The sequence below is a fragment of the Cavia porcellus genome, unplaced genomic scaffold (assembly GCF_034190915.1).
Source record: "Cavia porcellus strain 051 isolate PalLab524CR breed Dunkin Hartley unplaced genomic scaffold, mCavPor4.1 scaffold_5, whole genome shotgun sequence".
Lineage (NCBI taxonomy): Eukaryota > Metazoa > Chordata > Mammalia > Rodentia > Caviidae > Cavia > Cavia porcellus.
The window spans coordinates 2,759,968-2,775,638 of NW_026947488.1; the positions used below are offsets into that span (position 1 = coordinate 2,759,968).

Below are 15,671 nucleotides of genomic sequence, written 5' to 3' on the forward strand. Positions count from 1 at the left end.
CAGGAAACATTTCCTAATAGGACTCTAGAATTACCAGCTATCTTGGTAAAGATAACCCAGCTGTGTTCACATATTGTCCAACATCTGGAGAGAAGCTTAAAATCATTTGCATCACCAAGTCCAATGTTTGGGTGGACAAGAACGGGGCTCTGCCTGGCTCTTTGTAAATATTCACTAAGCCTTGTGGTTCTGGCGTGGCCAAGGCACAGAGGCAGCTGCAGGCAGGGACAAGTGGACAGGTTGTGTGCTTCTGTAGACAGGACACATTCTACACAGCCAGTATGTGAGCTGGATTCTAATGCATTCTTGAGATTAAAACCTGTCCGTAAGGAAAATTCAGTCCTATCACTTCCCATTCCAGACAAGATGCTTTCTCAGCTCACTACAAAGTCATCTGGAAACTGGTCTGGGAAAACTCTGGAAAGACAAAATACATCCAAGAAAAAAAGTCCTATTTTATACCCTGCAAAGTAATATGCCAGACTCGAGAATCTGTTATTTGGCTTGTGATCTCTAACAATCCTCTGATGTCCAATTGAAAGTAACAAAGCTGGAGACTTGCTCACAATAAATGTCAGGGCCAAAATTTGCCAGTAACGGACAGAAACAAAAAACTAGGACATAAATATGCAGAATTCAAGCACAGCCTTTTACTTTCATTGCTGGCCAGCACTGGTGAATAAGCAACTCCCACCAGCCTTGCAAAGCTGTGCGTGAGAAATTAATACACACACACATTTTAGAGGAGGGCGCCCCCACCACCCGTTAGGCAGAGCCCCACCATGCCAAGGATGCTCATTTTTAAGATAATTAAAAAGGACAGCTTCAGTATCATAAGTATACTTTGTTTGAAGAGAAAGAAAAACATAGGGAAGGTTTAAAAATCCTTTCTTCCACGTACACCTCTCTCCATCATTCTCACATCTCCCTGGTAGATTGTTATGTTTTTAAACACACAATTCCAACAGAAATCCTGTTCTTCCTGGATGCTACATAAAACCCCCCAGAAAACAGATAATCAAACGTGGACTCTCCAGCAAATTCTCGAGTGGACTGCTTCTTTACTCGCAGAGGGCCAGAGAGCCACACAGTGCTGTTCCTTCCAACGCCCCCACGGCTGGCTCCTGGGACGTTCAGACTTTCCTTTCGGTAGGAAGGCACACACAGCTCACACTCACTGGCTGCGGCAGAACCGTGTGCACTGCGAGCCTGCTCAGAAGGGAGCCAGGTCCAGCGTTTTTAAATGTAAAATGCATGCTGGAATGAAAGAGCCGTTCTCATGGGCTCTCAGCTTGGAAGCCGACTTCTTTGTTCTGGGTGAAAATGGACTTGGTAACAGCACTGAGGCCACAGTGCTTGTTGGCACCGGCGTATGCACCTGCTCAGGAGCGGACTCGGGCTCCACATGCGTGAAGACCAAATAGCTTCTCACCCCAGAGGCAGCAGGCGCAGCCAGGTTAGTTATAGGGCTGTTAACAAGGCCGATCCCTGGACCTCCAGGTCCAGGCTGCTGGAGTCTCCAGGACCTGGGAGAGCCTCTGTGTCCAACACTGCCCAGATCAATTAACCTTCCCTCGTATCAGGGACAAGATGCCCTGTGCACAAGGGACACAGTGTGCTGGCGCATCACCGGACCCGGTGCGTGGAGGTCACCACAGATGAGGCCTTTCTGCTCTGGGCAGTGACACTGGAGGGCGGCTCTCAATGCGGGGGTGACGGGAACTTCCCATCTCCCACCCCGAAATCACTTAGAGCGCCCCACGTGCACTCTTCCGTTCAGCCTGGATTCTGTTACAGGCTAGGAGGGTTCTACCCACAATGGTTACATCAGAAAGGAACCCACTGGGGTTTTCCATACAAAGATCACCCTCCGGCACTCATTCAGATTGCTCCTCCATGTTTGTCTGCAGCAGGGCACGGTCTGTCCTCTACTTAACACACATCAGGGCCCTGGCAGGCCAAGTTCCCCCAAAAGTGATACGTTCTGAACCAACAGTGTTTGACCTAGTCAGAGACCACCACAAGGGACAGAGGACAAGCAAAGTCCTGCGCCTGACCCTATTAAAGCATGGTTGGTAGCCATGGGGGTGGGTTGGGGGAGGGGGTGGCGCACACCTGTCATCCCAGAACTTGGAAGGCTGGGACAAAAGGAGCATTGCAGAGGCCAGCCCGGGCCATAAAGAGTCCAAGATCAGCCTCAAATATGCAGCGAGACCCAATCTCAAAAAAAAAAACAAAAAAAACAAAAAACAAAAAACAAAAAACACCATGGTTTTGTAGGGACTTCCGAACTGTTTTTGATAAAACAACAAAAACAAACAAAACCCCCATGCCCTGTGACTCCTACTTGGGCTCACAGACGCCGATGGTAACTAGAAGAACGGAGCCTGGCCAGCGTTGTGTATCTGTTTTCTTTATCTTAAAACCTCGTGTCAGATCCTCACTCAGCTCTGCAAACAGGCAGGTTAGTCACCTACAGACCGTCTGCCTAAAGTTGGCCCAAATTTACCTGACTTAACTCACTCTTCTTCGAGAATGAAGACACCACATAGAAGAAATAAGGGAAATTCAGCTACCAGTGAGGACCTCGGTCCCCAGTCACTCCCGACATCAGCGGTGGGGAACCTATGGCACGGTGCCACAGTGGGCTGCTGGTGTCATCGAAAGTTCTAAAACGTTCGCCATCACTGACTTAAACTGATAGTCACCTGGATCCCAGCCCAGCCTCTAAAGACGATTGTCCCAAACAGAAATGGTCACCTCAAACCCAGGCCCTCGTTCACCCCCATAAATCCGTATGGTCTCACTTTTGTTAAAGGCCAGTCCGACGGTCATCAGAGCTCCTCAAGCCGTGGGCCCCTCCTACTTTGCTTCCTAACTGCCTAAATTAATGAGCCCAACCTTCTCACCGAGGCACCCTGAAATGCTTTTCCTGGCATCAAGAACTTACTTGGGCAGGTCGAAGCCCCAGCCCCTTCTGGACCTTGCTTGGCAATAGTTACATGAGAAGAAGACCCCCAATCTCCCTAGTCCTAAACTGCCTTGACCAGAAGCTCTGGGCCTGGCTGGCACTGGAACAGAAGTGCTCGCCGAGGGCCCTGAGCCGTGGTGTGGTCACCGGGTGCATCATCAAACCCTCCCCACCTCACTGCCCTGTGGGGGCCTCCATGCTCAGAGGACCAAGCTCAACCGGGCTTGCTCTGGATTCTTGTCCCAGCCCTCCCTAGTCCTCTGGCTTCCCAGAGCATCCTCTCAATGCTCGTGGCTCCTCCAAGCTGGCCTCACTGGGCCCACGCGGCTCTTCTTTGGTGTTTCTGTGGTGTGACCCGTGTCCCGAGTCCTCAGGCACCTTTATGCCCTCGTCCTTGCTCCTGATGATTGATGGGAGCACACAGGGAGGCAGACCAGGGATCCCCAGTGTGTGGGGAGGCTGGCTGCAAGCCCGGGGCACACAAGGCACACGTGCACAGCTGCCCCTGGGCTGAACTTGGCCTTTGGTGTTCGGAGTTGACCTCCCTGGAAAAGGTCCTGTGGCTTCTGTGTGGGTGGGCGCTGTCTGCCCAGCCCCGGGGATTCTGTCTCTCCTGATTTTCTCCTTCGAGCCTCCTGCAGAGACTGGATACTGAATGTCCTCCTCCCACCCCCTCCACGTACTCTACCAGACAATCTGGAGCCTCATCAAGCGCTGGGAGTATTTCTGGCAGAAGGCATCTGCGCCGCCTGGGTTTGTGAACAAGTCAGCCAGAGGCAGCCAAAGGGGGACAGAGGATGGAACCACTGTCCCAACGGGGAGGCCTGGAAGCTAGGGCAGGGGGCAGGAGAATCAGAAAGAGCACGTGGTGTGCAGGGAGCAGGTGCAGGCTCCCCAGCGGACATTGGCATGAGGATGTACTTCAGAGTGGCTTTGTGAGCTTCAGAACATGTAAGCAGAGAATTCAGAGACGGGAGGCCCTGTGATTTACCAGAAGGGTAAGAATGCATTTTAATCAGATTATGGATTGCTTGCGTGTGAACAGCAGCGTCTGTGGAGACCCACAGCCGCTTCCCCAGGGAAGAGGATCGGTAGCTCTCGAGCCTTCAGGAGGGCTGTGGGGGAATGAAAGAAACACAGGCGGGAAATTCTAATCTACAGCCAGATTTTAGAAAGACTGCAAGAGGCAGGTACAAACCCCTTCCTTGCGAGCCTTTCCTGGGCAGCGCTGCCACACTGCAGGCTCCCAGGCCTGGGTTAATTTCGGATTTACTCTTGAACCCAGCTAAGTCCCATCCTTGACAGCTCTCCTGTCAGAAAGACTCACTGTCGCGTGCTGATTTTGAGTGCAGGCTCTAGCCACGCTGGAACCTAAGTGGGGAGTATTCAAAATGGCAATCCCTTGGTCAACTCAATTTTTAATGGGTGTCTTAATTTTTCATGGACGTAGGCACAGGTTTGCCGCTCACCCTGTGGCCTGGGGAGCTCACACCACGTTCCAGCGCTTTGGATAGCAAAGTGCTGAATAATCCCTCTCGTCACCAGCTCTCGGATGGAAGCGAGCCTGAGCTTGCTCAGTAAGATTCCCCGGCGAACATCAGGCGTCTCCAGTCTCTGGCGGGGATGATTCCAGGTCAGTGCACAGGTTAAGTGAACAACCACACAGATGCGGAAATAACACAGGAGGAGGTGACGCTGATGCCTGAGAGTATCGGTTTGGAAAGAAATAACCAAGCCTCTCCCACCACCTTCCCTCCCTGGCCCAGGCCCCGCAATACTTCGAAGGCTTATGCACCCAGCCGGACAGGGTCCGCAGCCCTCTGCCCGGTCCACAGCTTTTGAAAGGCTCCTGCTCCCAGATGCAGCCTGGTCCTTCCGTGAAAGCCTGTCACTTTTTGTTTCCCACAAGGATTTCTGCAGGGCTCCTTCCCATTGCTGGTGTTGGCTCTGATCCTCAGTATGTTACTGCTCAGGGAATGTGGGTTCACTAACCCTGCCCCGCTGACAATGGGGAGGCGGGCCTCCATGGCTGTGCTTTCCCGGGACCTCTTTTAATTGTGGGGAAAGCTGAGGTGGCTGCACACCTGGCTGTCTTCCTCGCTGCTGTCCATCAAACTCCAGACTGAAGAGTTTTGCTTCCTTCTGCTTTGCTTCCTAGACTGCCAAAATAATCTCTCTGAAGTAATTTAGAGTAACTGCAATGCTGGGAGACAGGGCAGAGGGGCACAGTCACCTTTCAGAGTTCTCATTTAGGTGAGTGAGTCTAGCAGCGCGGCCAGGCTCTGGTCCTCTGCAAAGTCTCACGGCAAGAGTGCCCAGACACAGCAGTGGTGGAATCAGAGCAGGATATCGTGGCCAGGCAATTCTAGGTGGTGGGGTCCACCCTGGCAGGCACTGGGGGTGCTGCTGCAGGCATGAGCTAGAAAGGGGCCAGGAAGCACAGAGGTGTCATTTGCAGCACTGGTGAAACAGTTGCTGCTTTTTATTGAACCAGAGGGTCTCACCAACGACCCCAGTGACCCCCGGCCACCTGGGCATGCTGCCACACAGTTTCTGTTCTGTGACCTGCACATCACTGAGCTTCTATCTCCTTTCTCCCATCCTGGGGTGGAGATGGTTTCTATTGAGTCCATATCTCCATCTCTGAAGCTACACACAGCAAGGGCAAAACCAGTTTTGTCCCAAAGACCTTGGTTCTTTGTGGTTTCTGAGGTGTCAACCTCAGGGAGACAGGAGGACTTGGAGTACTGGCTTGTTCTCCAGCGGGTGAAAATGGGCATCCCTTTGTCCCCGGGAGGCTGCTCCTCACCCAATGTCCATGGCATCCTCCCATGTCTGTCCCACCATCTGACCCCACTGCCCTGGCCATTTTCCCAGTTCTTACCGGGGATGCTCTCCTGTGCACTGGTTCTTGGGCTTGGCTGATGCTGGCATCCTCCAGGGAACGTGACAGAAGGTTGGTACTAGGGTTGCCAGCCCCCAGATGATTCCAGTGTGTAGCTTGTGAAGACCACAGCTGATGCTTCATGTGGGTTCTGGGTTCTAGGACTCTCTATCTTGTCTGTTCCTGGCTGGGACATAACAGTCACCCAAACACTGGCCCGATCCCACAAGTATGCAAGAATCTTGGGTCACGGATTCTCCCTGCTGACTTCATGTCTGACTACTGCAAACTGGAGCCTGGGATTCAGTGATGTCCAGTGCAGCTGCTGATCTCACAGGATGCCTTCCAGAGAAGGTGACGGCCAAACAAGCTGGAGAGAAGTTAAGCCCTCCAGGCAGCATCAGCGCATGAAGACAGAGACTGGGATGAAACCACAGGGGACTCTCCAGGGAGCAGTGTGAGCTGCAGACCCACTGACCAAAAGGAGATTGCCAGAGGGAGGTCTGAGTGGGGAGTTGCCACAGACACAGACTGTGCAAGAACACAGAGGCTGGTCAGATTCGCTGGGCTCCAGGAGGAAAAGAGATAGACACAGCGGGGACTCTGACGTAGGGTGCACTGTCCGGTGTGGGTCAGAGAGTGACTGAAGGCTTTGGTGGGACCAGTAGCTCCACTAACCCTTGTAAAGTTACCCGCAGGGCTGCCACCTCTACCCTCTCATGACAACCACCCTCATCATCACTGCCACCATTATCACCCTCACTGCTCCAGCATGGCCAAACTATTACCACCATCACCACCATCACCATAGCTATCCCATCACTAACTTTGTCACCATCACCATGATCACCATCCCCACCACCACTATCACAACCATCACCATCACAATCACCACCATCATCACCACTATGATCACTACCATCACCATCACCATTACCCCCACCATCATCACCTCCCATCACCACCTTGATCACCACCATCACCATCACCACCATCACTATCATCATCACCATCACCATACTACCCCTACCACCATCATTAGCATCACCACTATGATCACCATCATCACTGTTACTGCTGTGGCCGTGGTACCATCATTCCACCACCACCATCCGGTTACACAAATCTGCTGTTGCCAACACTGCCCCATCACCGTTACTGCCATTCCACCCTCATGGTCCCCACCCTCACTGCCACTGTCACTCTGACATCACAGCCATCACTAAATTCTGGCTGCTCCGTGCGCTGAGGTTCCCAAGGTGGCTCTACGTCCTGCTCAGTCTCGGCTTTCTCTGCCCGAGTTCGCCCTGCACAGTTACTTGAAGGAGCATGAAATGAGCCACACTTGCTCCACATTTGCTCCGCTGTGCAGAGGAGCTGGCTGGTGATGCTGTGCCCGCACAGGTGAGCAGAGGAGCAGGCTATAATAACCACGCAGCAGATGGCAGTGACAATCCTCCCTCCAGAAGGGCCTGTGTGGTCATGGCAACCCGAGGCTGGTCCACAAACTCCACGTAGGTCCTCATTGTCTGCTCTGCTTTGGGTGGATGCTATAAACACAGGTTTGCTCTCTTTGAAGGAAAATTCGCACGCCAAATGAACTCTGGTACAAAGCACCTCTAACCAGTCAGTAATTTTCTGACAAATTAAAGCACCTGTGTTTCATTGTGTAGCAAGCTTCCATTCACAGCCCCTCTGTGCACCCGGACTTCTCATCCTCTGTGTGTTAACTTGCTCACCCCCAGCAAGTCTTCCTATTGTTCCCAGGAGCAGTCACTGCATTTCTACAACAATGGTGTCTTCACCTAAGTGTATAGAATCACAGTAATGACACCTCCAGCCACACTTGCTGCTCCAAAGACAAGGGAGGAAACATCCTCACAGCGTGGATCTTCTGGAGTTTCCTTTAGGGTCCATTTTGCCCATGGCCATCTTCAGCAGTCCAAGGATCACTTATTTACATCACAGAGGCTTTTAAAAAATAATATAGCTCATCATCTTTCTCAGCCCCAGCAGTTCTGGCCATGGGAGGAGGCCATTCTGTGATGTAGGGCCCGCCCAGGCTGTGCATCAGATGATACTGAGCAGTAGCCCCGGGTTCCAGCCACCAGAGGCCAATAGCATTGTCCCTCAAACTGTGACAGTTAGAAGTGTTCCTAGGACATGCCAAATGCCCCCAGGGGGCAAAAATCAACCCTGGCTGGGAAATGCCAACCTAGAGTAAAATCATCAATTCTTAAGTAAGTTAATGTTCTTATAACAGGTAAGCTATGACGTCACCTACCATGTTACTAACACAGTCTACTTAGGAGTAGAGAGACTCAGCCATGCCTAAAGGGTAGAGATGGCGAACTCAGCACATAACCTGGGCAGCGGGCTCCTGAGGGTTTTGTTGGAACAGTGATATTTAAGAGTCATCCTTGCTCCCTCTCTCCCTCCTGCCCATCCACCCAATCATCTACTCTCCTCCCATCCACCCTTCCATCATCTATGCACGGATGTTCGGCCAGGGCCTACCACAGGGCCCGCAGTGCAGGTGGGATGCACAGACTACACATGGGCTCCTCGAGGATTTCACAGTCACACATTCCTCTCATGGGAGTGGCATGACCACAGGGGACAGTTTTGGAAGTGCTGGGGAACACTATGATTACCGCAGTGTCTGGGGTGCCATCGGCATCCTTTGGACACAACCTAGGAAAGCCGGGGCATCTGGAACGGCACGAAGAGCCCTCTCCTCTCCTGCCAGGGTGTTTCACGGGGCCCGCTGGCTGGTCTGAAAGTTCAGAAATTATTCCAGAGTGCGATCTGGTTTTAGACATCATGGTCGAGGGCGGCCACCAAGAGCCTCGCCCAGCTTCCCAAGCCCGCCCCAGGCCTCTGACCCTGGACTGCCCCTCCACTCCGCTGCTGCCTGTCCACCATACTCCCGAGCTGACCCTGTGGAGTCTTCCTGGGCACCTGTCCCCACCGGGCTGGGGTGCCCATTCTTAGGATGGCGGGTCCCTGTCATACTGCACCCCTGGGGTTGTAGCCGTTATTGACTGTGCTGAGGCCTCCTTCATATCCACTCCTGAGGAAGGGCGTCTGTGCCCGCTGCTCTTAACACCAAGGTCACCTTGGGCCCAGGGGAAAGTACAGAGCTCAGAAGTGGGGTGCTCTGTTCACATGGTTTCTTGACACCACACTGGGAGCTCAGATGATGTCAGCTGGAAGAACCCCATCAGGCAGCCCAGTCACCCCCACGGCAGCCCTCCGTCTCCCTGCTCACATTGTAGCGTTCCATGAGAGGACACATGCCAAGTATCAAGCTGTTCGGCGGAGAAAAGCGAATCTGTCCTCAGTGACACGTCCTCCACACACTAGACCCGGGCTCCCGCGGCTGGGATGGGGCACCCTCAGCACCCTCCTCAGATGAGCAGCTGGACACGGGTGTGGCTCACAGAGGTGGTCACCTGCCCGGGAGACCTTGCGCAGAGCCTGCATGAAGCGACCTGTGCCCTGACGCTCTGCTCGGCCCCCACAGGACCGCACCTGCAAACTGTAGTGTGACTTCCCCCTTCCCGTACCCCAAGATGCAGAGCCCTGCCAGTGCCACCGTTCCCATGACAGAAAGATGACTGCTTCAACTTGACAGTTTCGAGAACTACAAATTGTTCGTGTTCCTGGATATCAAATGGTGACATTAAAATTACTTAATTTAATATCCTCAATATACTCTTTGGCTGCCTCCCCCCCCCTTCCTTTCAAGTTTCTCATGGCTTATTATAAACTGATATAATTACTTCCCAGGAAGTCTGACTTTCATTTCTTCATCTGCTTCTTAATAAAACCTTTTTCTCTACTGCTAACTCGGGAGGTGACACGTCACTAGTCTAACTTTTAAGAAGTTGCAAGATTAAATGCCAGCTCTGCTTTTTCTCATGTGTGTCATTATCAGTTAGACCTTCGGGCTGTGGGGAGGAGGGAGGACGGGGAAAGGTAAGACGCAGAATAAATGTCACTCATTTCCCTTCCTGCTGCTGCCCTGGGCAGTACCGACCTGGGCTGTCCTCCCGTTTCACCTGCAAAGACTGTGGGAACCACGAAGCCTCTGCAAGTCTAAAGAACATCGCCCAAGCATGGTGGGGAAAATAAGCAGATGACATTTGTCTTGCTTTCCCTGTGTTACTTCTGTACAAAACGTTAGAAATCTCTACGATTGTGAACATTTGAAAACAGAATAAATAACAGAACTTAAATGGCAAGCCTACCAAATAAGATGCTTCAACGACCATCTCTACCTCTGAAATTCATTAACTGAGGCCATTTACAGAGCCCGGCCTGGAATGCATTATTCACACAAGAAGACTGCATTTGATAAATATGGAAACCTTGACTATTCTGCAGGGGCTGAATGCTTTTACATAAATTCCCCCTAGGATTAGCAGTCTTTTCAGAAAGCAAACTACACACACAAAGCTACTTAAGGTTGGCTTTTCTTTTCCATCAAGTAGTGTAAGGAAATCCTTAAACGAGAGACTGAGCTCCATTACAGGCCAGCGGAATCAGGCATCATCACCTATAATTTCCTAACACATGAGATAAATTCCAAAGATGCCTAGAACTCAACATGTAAATCTGCCTGCCTCTTTGTGGGCTCAGACAGGAAAGACGACATGAGGCCACTTTGGTATGACACAAGAACGGCGTTTCGACAGCCACGTGATTCCTCCACACAGCCTGAGAGTGTGCTGGCCAATTCCTGTGATTAACAATCAGCCACCCCACAAGTGCAAAGAAAAGAGGTGCTCGGCTCCCCAGGAGGTCAAGGCTGCTTCCAGAAGGACGCAGACCGAGTGTGTGTCAGACTGACAATTGACAGTCAGAATGCTTACATTCTACGAAATGAGTTAAGTGTTAGGCAATTATCTGGATAATTAATTTTCGAATAGCTTCTCCCTAAGTTATCTGAACACCCTTAAATGAGAGGACGTCTGGGTGGGAATGGTCGCCCTTCCCCTCTGGGCTCAAGGCCTGCGGGCTGGGGCTTTGGGAACCATCTTAACACGTGGTCTGTGACTGAGGGTCTCCTGGTCTCAGCACATGGGCAGCGTGGAAACACCGTGCATTTGAAATCCTTGGCCTCCCAGACCTGCACTGTGCCTCACCCTCACTGCAGAACCTTGGGAAGCAGACCGGTGTCTTCACCCTCTGCTTCCTGTCCTGAGAGGGGTGAGCACAACACTGCCATGTGTATTCCACATGCCAACCGAGAACGTGGCACCGGGGCGGCAACATTCCCGGGTCAGTTGTTGGTATTTTCACTGATGGAGCGAAGCAGCTGCCTTGGGGTCCTGCTCTGCCTCTTTGGGCCTCAGCCCTGTACAGGCCAAGGTCACATCTTCTCTCACGGGTGCCATGTCCCAGGCCCAGGGTCTCCTGCTCGGAGGCACTGATGCAGCTACTGCACTGAGTACAGACAGACTAGAAAACAGGGCCAGAGCTGCGCTCGGCTTGTCCCAGCAGCCTCTCAAGGATGTTGTACGAAGCATCACCGCCCCCGTTCCCCAGTTGCAGAACAGGAAAGGGATCTTTCCCCCTAAAGCAGGGCCTGGCAGACCGGAAGAGGCATAAGCAGCTGTGGATAGAGACTGAAACCCTGCAGGCACAGCATGCATAAGGGACCAGCGCAGCCGATGCCTAGGTAAAGGGGGAGCCTGTGGACAGTGGACCCCAAGCTCTTGCTCACCTTCTAAGTGCAGTAGATACTACTACGGAAGTCCCTGACCACTCAAACTGCCGAAAGGGAGGAGGGAGATGTGAAATCCTTCAACTGTTACAGGGAGAAGACCCAGAATGGCCTGATGAAGACGCTGCAGGAGCCCACAGATACATCCCAGGGCACCTCAGGCTGTGCTGGGTTAGACCTGCTTTCTAGAAAGCTCATAACACTCTCCTCTGTCCGTTCTCATGGCCTTGCCTCCTGCCGGACAGGTCACCTGTCTAGGTGCAGGAGCCTAGCTGGAGCACTCACCCCTGTTCTGAGCACCTTTGTCTCTGCTGGCTACTCCAGGCCTTCTCTCTGTGAAGCCAAAGACCAACTATTCAGTGGGATTTCTCCCCAGGGGGCTGCACAGGATTGAAGTAAACAGATGGCGCTGGGCTGTCACAAGGTCTTCGCAGAGTGGGTCCACAGCACCAGGACTAATGTAGCACACTGCTGGGTGGTAGCCACATTGTCAAAACAGTGGGTGAGTGTAGAGAGGAGTCCACTCCAAGGTTCAGGGAGCACAGGAGGAGACAGGAAGATCTGCAATCAGTCAGAGGCACACAGGGGCTTGGTCAGTCCTGAGACCACTGCTCCAGAGATCAATGTCTACTGCCCCTCAAGCATGGTCCCTCTTGGCTTGGGTCAATGATAAGGGACCTGAATAGTAATGCGCAGACATAATCTCAGATACAGCCACACAACTGATCATACAAGTACAGACAGGGTCTTTTGCAGCCAGCGCCTTCCTTGAGAAATCTCTGTGTGGTGAAGGCACTAGGGTTTGTATTTTGGAGGTTAGGGCTCAGTGGAAAGCCCCTGTGTGATGAGAACAGACTTAAACATCGAGAGGAGGACAGCTGGGAGAACACTGAACTCTGGCTTTGACATTGCAGTGGTCACCGCACATCTCGACTGAAGTCCGTGTGTGAAGCTTTCATTTAGCCTCCCTAGAAGTTGTCACTTGCCCAATCCTCAAATGGCTGAGCATGGCCAAGCCTGGAACTCACAAGGTGAGTTCTGGAGCACGGTCCTAAGAAGATGGGTCATAAGCGACAGTGTCAAAAGACTTGCATAGACACATATATACAGAAACAGAAAGGCATTAAAAATGTCCTGAGCAAGCCACTGGGACGCTTGTGGCCATCACAGTTAGCCACGGACAAGTGACCGAACCCTGGACTCCCTCCCTGAATGAGGATTTGGCTCAGGCTCAGGCACTGGTGCAGGGCCCAGCCCCCCCCCCCCCCGAACAGAACCAGAGGAATTGAGCTGGTGTCGCTGAGCAGCATGTGCAGAAATGCCTTTTCCCCTTGAGTGGAGGCAGAGACGGAGCAAAGCTCTCGTCCTGAAATTGGTTGTGAAAATCAGTCTTATGAGCTGCCATGGAACATGGGGAATTTATGCGGCTCTTAAACAGGGTGCAGAAAATTCCACATAGCAGGGGAAACAGCCACGGCAGATAGGTAAGCTGAGGGGGAAAATTAACTGGCATAATTTCGCTTTGTGGATTTAACAAGAAATGCCAGAAAAGCTATCTGTAAATCATTAATGGTGGTGACTTTGCATTGATCCTTACCTATACTTATTAACGTTTCCTACTATCAATATATACTCCCATTAAAATATTTTTTCCAAAGCAATAGAAGTTGTGGAGGTCTTTTCTTTTACTCTATTCTCTCCCTACCCTATTAGGAGACTGAAATTACTATGTGAGCAAAAACAGTGCATGCATTCATTCAGCAAGGACCGCACGTCACCTGCTGTGGCATGAGGCTTAAAGGCTGGGACAGACAGACCTTATTAGCAGAGGGACTTGGGGAGCAGAGAGCGGCTGTGACCCTGGAGAGGCAGATTTGCGCAGAACCGGAGAATAGGAGAAGATGCAAATGAATGCTTTAATTTCCCCTTTTCTTGGGTCTGGTGGCAGCGGGCCTGGCCGTACACACTGACCTTTGTTCCAAGGTCCCTGTCCCCAGCAGAGGTGAATGCAAAGCCTCGGAGGACGGCCTTGGCTTGGGTCAAAAACACCAGGCTTCCTGGCAGCAGTGCCCTTAAAGCAGCAGAAATTAAGTTTGGAATCCCCTGGTACAGCCCGCTGCGGTGGGCAGGTGCCACCCCAACTGCCAGCTGCCTCCCGGGAGGCCGTGGGGAGAAACTGAAGTTAATGAGAATCCTGGTTTGAAAAAGTGGCAGCCCAAAGCCGTGCACTCAGGACCTGGCAGCCCCGAGATGTGACCTGCTGCACAATCAAGTCGCTGCAGCTGTTTTCCTAATGAAAATTTAAATATTTCAGGGCTTTTTGATTTTGTTTTATTTTCCTGGGCTGCTGTTGTTATTGTTATTGCTGTTTCTCCATCACTAAACTTGAAGAATTGGCCTAAAAACAGAGAAAGAATAGCCTTTTCAGAGATCAAAAAGAAAGCCGCTGGTGCGCCGGTGCCTGTTTGTGTATTCATTATACAGAACCGCACATCCACGCGAGGAAAAGTTCATCAGAACAAGGCTGCACGCAATTATGCCTTCTGAGGCGAGGTCTATTTAAGTCGCTCCTTACCACCAGAACGGCGATAAAGCAGTACGTGAAATTCCTCTCCTGCCCATCACGGCACAGAGCGGCTACATCCGAGTCGCCTTTGTCCTTTCCGAGATACCCATTATCTTCCAGGAAGACACCGTGCGTGTTTATTTTACAAACTCAACGCAAATGGAAATAAAAGGCACACTGTGGTGTGGAGGAGATTAGAGGCGCTGGCCGCGAGATGTGTGATTAACCACAGCGCTGGGCGGGAGGAGCAACCATTCCAAGCACCCCACATTCCGAGGCTGTTTTCCCCATGAATTTCTATATTCTGCTTATAAAACAGTCACTTGGTGCCATTTTGGTTGGGCGAGTGTAGGTTCATTTAATATAAATCTCTTAGGGAAACTATGAAAGAGCCCGCTGCCAGGTGGCGGGTGGGAAGTGCCTGGTGTGGGTCCTGGGTCATGGGCCGAGGGCAGAGGTCTCGGGCACAGCCTGCGTGTAAGCGAGTGTGCAGACCTGCTGGGCTGGGCGGTTCACTTCTAGTGGATCAGATATGGAAATTCGGGCCCCAGAGAAAGAGAGAAGACAGACACGCGCTGACAGGGGGAGCGAGAGAGAAGCTTGCGGGATCCAAAAAAGGAAGCTCCCTCTTAGCGTGTCAAGAGCACGAAGGAAGGAGGAGGCAGAGCGGGAGAAAACAGAGGGGTAGCGAGTGGGAAGCTCGGCAAACAGGAGCCGCCTCAGAGAGAAATGCAGGGAAGGGCCAGCCAGAGGACAGGCGGGCTGAGATCAAGACTCCAAAACCCAGGGAGCCCCAAGTGCCCGTCACCCCAGAAATGCCTGGTGGAGGGTTGCCAGAGTAGGCAGGCAAGGGGTCAGCACAGAGCAGGGCGGACTTCCTGCAGAGATTCACAGAGCGGAAGGCGGGACTCCAGGGAAAGGAAGTGGGACAAATGAAACAGGGCAAACCAAAGCGACTGCAGAGGAGGACAAAGCAAAGGGCCAAAGGAGGAGAAGAAGGTGAAGTTTAGTTTTAATAATACGACACATGGAACTTTAGGACTGCTCCCCACAGCAAATTGGCCAAAAGGAATACATTTACTAATGTCTATGTATAAATGCACACACACACACACACACACACACACACACACAGAGTTGGGGTGAGCTGACTTTCAATTTATACAAGCTCATGAATGGAGGGCAGCTGGACAATCCCTTGAAAAACATCTTGATCCTTCAGGCCTGTAATGGGCTATGTTCGGGTGGCCCCCCAAGCCTCATGCAGTCACGGAAGTAGTGGAATCTAACATTTGTGATTGGTTCATTGTCTAGCGTTGGGCTTGGCAGTGGGAGTGCTGCACCTGCCTAGGGGTGTGCAGCCAGTAAACAATATAGGGGAGGGAAAGAGGTGCACTTTGTTCTTTTTACCGTTTGCTCTTGTCACTTGCGGCCACCATTTTAATAGCTGCCCCTCAGCCAGGTCACCCTGCCCTGGAGCCAGCTGATTACGGACAGAAACCTCTACAAACTGTGCGCT

General features: G+C 51.9%; 1 protein-coding gene and 1 long non-coding RNA gene across 3 annotated transcripts in view; one reads left to right on the forward strand and one right to left on the reverse strand.

The window, feature by feature from the left end:
- The window catches only part of Cdh4 (cadherin 4), a 467,544-nt gene that overhangs the window by 313,092 nt on the left and 138,781 nt on the right, over positions 1-15,671 (reverse strand). The gene's annotated exons all lie outside the window — the stretch shown is intronic.
- Positions 3,483-9,650, forward strand: LOC134475936 (uncharacterized). The gene is made up of 3 exons (XR_010047263.1): positions 3,483-3,969; positions 4,422-4,604; positions 6,018-9,650. It is a non-coding gene; the product is annotated as an uncharacterized LOC134475936 (long non-coding RNA).